A 6,357-nucleotide genomic window follows, 5' to 3' on the forward strand; every position below is an offset into this window, starting at 1 on the left:
AGGCTGAGGAGCACGAACCCGGACCCCGGCCCTCTGCCGGGTCCCCGCCGCTCTCGCCTCTGCGGCTCTGCGCCCGCGTTCTCCCCTCGCCGTCCCTCGGCAGCCGCGGCGCCCCCGGCCCGGCCCGGGCCGCCCTGCAACCCGCCTTCCGAGTCCCGCGCTCGGCCCCTGAGGGGTGCGGAGGGGACCGGGGCCTCTGAAGGGGCCAGCCGGGCCGGCCTGGGCCGAACGCCCCCATGGCCTCAGAGTGCTGTCAGGACGGCTCCTGGCAGAAGAAGTACCAGCTCCTGGTGGTGGGAGGAGGCGGCGTCGGCAAGTCGGCTCTCACTATCCAGTCCTATTTTGTCACAGATTACGACCCAACAGTTGAAGATTCATATACTAAACAGTGTATGATAGATGATAGAGCCGCGAGGCTGGACATTCTGGACACTGCAAGTCAAGAAGAGTTTGGGGCAATGAGAGAACAGTATATGAGGACTAGAGAGGGCTTTTTGCTGGTTTTTTTTTCAGTCACTGATAGAGGAAGCCTTGAAGAAATCTACAAATTTCAAAGGCAGATTCTCAGAGTAAAGGATTGTGATGAGTTTCCAAAGATTTTAGTCGGTAATAAAGCAGATCTTGACCATCAAAGACAGGTAACACAAGAAGAAGGACAGAAACTTGCACGACAACTGAAGGTGACATACATGGAGGCATCTGCAAAAATTAGAATGAATGTCGACCAAGCTTTCCATGAACTTGTCCGGGTTATTAGGAAATTTCAAGAGCAAGAATGTCCTCCTTCCCCAGAACCAGCAAGGAAAGAGAAAGACAAGAAAGGCTGCCATTGTGTCATTTTTTAAGAATCCCATGAATCTTAGCTGCTGACTGCCAGAAAAAGCCCTCATCTTCTCCTTTCTTCCCTCCAGTTTACATCCTGTTGGGTACCTCTTTAGCCTTATGCAACATGTCCTTGAAATGACCACCATGTTAGCCTTAGTCCAAGAAGCTGGCTAAATCCTGGCCTAGAAGATGATGGTGATGATGATGATGATTTTATTGATCATGTTAGGACAGACTTAAAGAAAACACTAAGGCTGCTTCTCTAAGACCATCCAGTTTTTTTTTTTTAAAGCTAGACATCTATATGTGTGTACATACACACAATTAACATAATTCTTTAAGGGCTTACACTCATAGTGGGGATGAATCAGCCTTGAGTCCCCAGTTGTTTTCCAAGCTGAAATCATTGTATGTAAAATGATTAATTTTTAACTTCTGAGATCACATTGCCTACTGTAATCCTACATCAAAACCTAGGGAGTTTTGTTGTGGGTTTTTGTTTGTTTTGGGAGAAAATGTGAATTAGCTTTTTTGCCCAAGAGAATAAAATTTGATTTCAACTTCAGGTAGCCTTAAATCCACTGAAATGAGTTAACAAAAACAAGGTGTTTACTGTACCTTCTGGTTTCCAGTGGCCAGAAATACCCGACCATCTACTGTATTTTTTTTTCTATGTGTCCAGAACAGCTATAGGGCTCTTACTATTCCTACCATTGTTGTTGCTGTATGGCTAATGATGGTGGTGTTCTCTGTGGCCAAATACCTGGGCTCATTCTGGACATAAACGTTTCAGTTTCTTAGGGATCTTTCTCAGCCATTTATTTGAGGGGTGAAGGGGTCATACAATCATTTGTGAGAGCCATCACTAGATTACTCTGGTTGATAGGGAGCGTGTATCAGATGTGTGTGTGTGTATGTGTGTTGTGGGGGGGGGGGAGGGACCAGGAGTAGGGGGTAAGGGAAGCAGACATGGAGAACAGGAATAGAAGTAGATATGGGTAAAGGAGGCAATATAGGGAAATGGGAGACTCAAGATAGGGTCCACTGGGTCAAAAGAACTGGGTACTGAGAGGGAAAACATACATTTATTAAGCACCTACTATGTGCCAGGCGTTGTGCTAAGCACTTTACAATATTATCTCATTTGATCCTCACAAACTTGGGAGGTCAGTGCTTTGGCAGACAAAAGCTGTCACTTGTCCAGGGTCACATAGATAATAAGTGTCTAAGGCTGGATTTAAACTCAGGTCTTCCTGAGTCCAGGCCCATAAATTCATGTACTTTGTATTCCAATCAAACTCAACTCTTCTCTGTCCCTCTCTCTTATTCTTCCCATTTCAACATTCATTATGCCTGGAATGAGTTTTTCCTGTCTCCCCCTACCAATCTTCACCTTTCTTTTTCTTCAAGATCCAATTCAGATGCCACTTCCTCTATGAAGACTTTCCCACCTTCCACCCCATGTTAAAATGATCTCTATCTAAAATGCTCATATGGTAATGCCTGAATTTCTCCTTTGCTCTGATGTCATTTTGCTTTTTATAATAACTATCTTTTTGCTTTTTTTTTTTTTTATCACATATCATGTGTGTGTGCTCCTCTGCCTCCATTAGACTGAACACCAGGGCTTTATTGCACCTATCTCTGTATCCCCGATATCCAACAGGGTATCTTGCATATAGTAGGTACTCAAAAATGATTGTGTTTGAAAAGAAATAAATTGCTTCCTCCTTCTTCCCTATTATCCTACCCCTTCTGCCAGTCCCTTGCTTTTGTCCTCCTTTCTTTCTATCATGGAAAGTTGGCTTAGTAAATAACTATTAAATACGTAATTATCCCTAGAACAGACTGCCAGATTTGGAAGGGCCCTTAAAGACTATTCCAACTTCTTTATTTTACAGAGGAAGGAATTAAGACTTAGAGAGGGGGCAGTGATGTTCACATCACCCATCATATTAGCAATATTGCTGAGGTTAGAGCTCCAACCTCCTGATACCTAGTCCAGTGTGCTGCACTTGACCTAGAGGTCCCCAGAAGTCCCATAGAAAGGCTAACTCCCTAACAAATACCTTTCATTCCTACCCCAAGAACCAGATATCATTGCTATTGTTACACCCAACATCCTCAACCCACTGATGGTCCTGTGAGATGCCGTTACTGTGTAGGTCACACGGTATCACACCATGATCCCAGATTCAGTGGTGGCTGTTGAAATCCTTTCCTAATTCTCCATTACCTAAAAGAATAGATTCTCCACAAGCCATTGGGAAAATCTATGGTTGCCTTTTGGAATTGTCCTACTCTGAATGCCCTATAGAGTAACTCTTGGATTTTTTCATATAACTCTGTACCTTCATACCTGTGATATGAGAATGTATAGATGCAAGTGATTGTTCTCCTGAGAAATATTAAAAATGTGGCATTCAACAAGCACTCACCCATTACCATGAGTGAATACTGCACTAGGTACAGTGGCTACAAAGACAAAAATGAAAACAATCCTTATCCTCAAGGAGTTTACATTCTACAGGAGGAAATGTGTGTGGGTGTGTATGTAACCAGGATTAGGGGGCAGGGGAAGCATGAATGGGGAACAAGAATGGAAATAGAGATGGGAAAAGGAGGCAATATAATGGAAATGGGAGATTCAGAGTAGGGTACAGTGGGTCAGAAGAATATGTACTAAAATGAATAGTAAATTCAAAATATGTATGAAATAAATGCTAAGTGATTTCATTATTGTAGGGCATAAGGAAGTATTAACAATTGGTAGGAGGCAAAAAAAAAAAGCCTCATGTAGGTACTCTGAGTGATGAAATTGAAGGAAAACAGCATTCCAGGTATGAGGAATATACAAAGGCATATAGGGCCATGGAGACAGAAAGTTGTATCCTGGGAATTGTTAGTAGACTAGATTTGAATGTGGCAATTTTCAGGATGAAAATAAGTTTAATTCCCTTTGTTTGGGCCAGCTAGTTGGTGCAGTGGATAGATCACTGAGCATGAAGTCGGGAAGACCTGAGTTCAAATGTGTTCTCAGACACTTACTAGCCCTATGATCTTAGGTAAGTCACTTAACCCCGTTTGCCTGTTTTTTCATGTGTAAAATGAACTGGAGAAGGAAATGGCAAACTACTACAGTATCTTTGCCAAGAAACCCCCAAATGACGTCATGAAGAGTTGGACATGACAGAAACAACTAAACAACATATATTATTATAATTGTATGTATAGCAATTCTATATTTATATAATTATACATAAATGGGTGATATATTTGTACTCTATATAATTATGTAACATAAAATATAATGTATTTTCATTGTATTAAAATGATATAATAAATTTCCTTGTCTCCATCCTAATGGTCCCTCTGTTATTTCTTTAAAAAAGTAAACAAGCCCTATATATCTTACTTTTTCTGTTTTTTAAATTTTATTTTAATAGTCTCTAGAGATGAGGAAACAAATTTAGTTGTGCTTTATTTATGTTGTTTGGGGTGTTTACAAGTCAAATAATTTGCTACATCTTTTTAAAGTTTTATTTTTCTCCAGGAATGCTTCGAATGCCTCACTTTTCTTAAATGTCCATCTTTTTTTCATTGGTGATTAGACTTGGGTTTGCATGTTATGCCATTTTGAGTTGCATCTTGAACTCCTTTTGTTTTTTGGAATGTAATCTTCCAGTTCCTTCTGTGGTTTCTGGCAGATGCAGTCATGGGTTATGAAATTTTCCTTTGCTTTGTATTTTATGGTCTTTCTTTCAGCGGCTTGTAGAATTTGTTGTCATTGAAATTGTGAAATTGCACCACCATGTGTCCTAGAGTTTGAAGCATAGGGTTTTATTTGTTTGCCTGAATGTTTTTCTGTGGGTTCTTTTGATTGGTGCTTTGCTTTCTGTATTCAGAAGTTCTGGGCACTTTGTAGTTTCATGTTTTTATAGTGCCTTTGAATCCCTCCCAATAACCAGGGTAATTCTGTCTGCTGCCACATGTGAGCAGGAGCTATCCACCTGAAATTCAGTTACAGAACTGAGAAGGTAGTGCCCACATCTACCACTGAGGCATAAAACCATTTATACACATATAGGACATTGAATGCTTCAAATTATCTTGGGCTCTTAAGGAAACTCAAACCCTTCTCCTTCTCTCAAGTGTCCAAATCTTTTCCTGGGTCCAGACAACTGATCTTCAGGTATCTAAGCAATTTGATTTGGGGGGCACTGATTCATGCCTCTGATCTGGAACACAATCTTCTGCTTTTGGCCCTTCTACTAAGTACCACTTATCCAGGAGTGTGCTGGTAAATGCTTAACAACTGGACCTCTAAGAATATACTCTTAAGGACATACTTTTAAACTTAACCTGCATTATCTACATTTTTTTCCATCATTTTCATAAGCCTAGATGATGAGCAAAATAATATATCAAGCCCTAATTTGTAGTGGATTTTGAAGTGTAAATGCTCACATTGAAAACCTAACAATCAGCTCTCTCTTTAGTGGGATGAGCTGTCTCTGGCACACTCCAGTTCCTATCCCTGGTAACTTATCCCTGATCATAACTGATACACAACTTATCTGGCACTCCTGGTCTATTTCTTAGCAAAGATTCAGGATACAGTGGCCTTTTTTTGTTCTTCAACCTGTGCCACAAGAGACTCCTAGCACCAGTCTATGGCACAACCAGACTTGCATTAGTAGAGACCTGACAATATATTTCAAGTCTCAAAGCATTCTGAAGCCAAGTTATTTTGGGGAATCCTGGTATAGAACATGTGACTCATATCTGGCCCCTACCCATCAATATTTGCCTCCATCTCCATCAACAGAGGCGTGGCTAAACAAGTTGTGGTATATGATTGTAATAGAATACTACCATGTTTCCCCAATAATAAGACACTGTCTTATTTTTTTTGGACAGAAAAACACCAGAGGGCTTATTTTCAGGGGAGGGCTTATTTTAATGAACATTGACAGCAATTTTAATAAACAGGTAAATGTGAACAAAAAAAGTACCTTTATTCAATAATGAATTCAATAAAGAACAGGATGATGCGCTCACTGCTGCAGCTCTGATTGGATGCAGCTCGGAGTGCGGTGTGTGTTTCACGGGGGGGTGGGGATGATGCATACAGAGGGTACCATAATGTAGTGTGTAGCGCAGGGCATCACCTTCACTACAGTAGCAATCTCAATAGGGCTTATTTTCGGGGGAGGGCTTATTTTAGAGGAATCTTACACAGTAAGGGGAGGGCTTATTTTCGGGATAGGTCTTATTATTGGGGAAACACAGTATTGTGCTGTAAGAAATGACAAACAGGATACTTTCAGAAAAACCAGGGAAGACTTACATGAACTGATACAAATTGAAATGAGCAGAATCAGGAGAACATTGTACACAGTAATAGCAATATTGTAACTATGATCAACTGTGAATGACTTAGTTATTCTCCGAAATACCACGATCCAAGACAATTCCAAAGGATCCATGTTGAAAAATGCTATCCACTCCCAGAGAGAGAACTGATAACCC

The 6,357-nt window shown here is 40.9% G+C and overlaps 1 pseudogene; it reads left to right on the plus strand.

Annotated features, from left to right (window-relative positions):
• The first annotated feature begins 236 nt into the window (after positions 1-236).
• On the plus strand, positions 237-1,140 carry LOC138177223 (ras-related protein R-Ras2 pseudogene; annotated as a pseudogene).
• Positions 1,141-6,357: the final 5,217 nt, after the last annotated feature.

Source organism: Petaurus breviceps, unplaced genomic scaffold, assembly GCF_028583685.1.
Source record: "Petaurus breviceps papuanus isolate PSGF00001 unplaced genomic scaffold, PetGlider_PUasm1.0 90352, whole genome shotgun sequence".
Taxonomy (NCBI): Eukaryota; Metazoa; Chordata; class Mammalia; order Diprotodontia; family Petauridae; genus Petaurus; species Petaurus breviceps.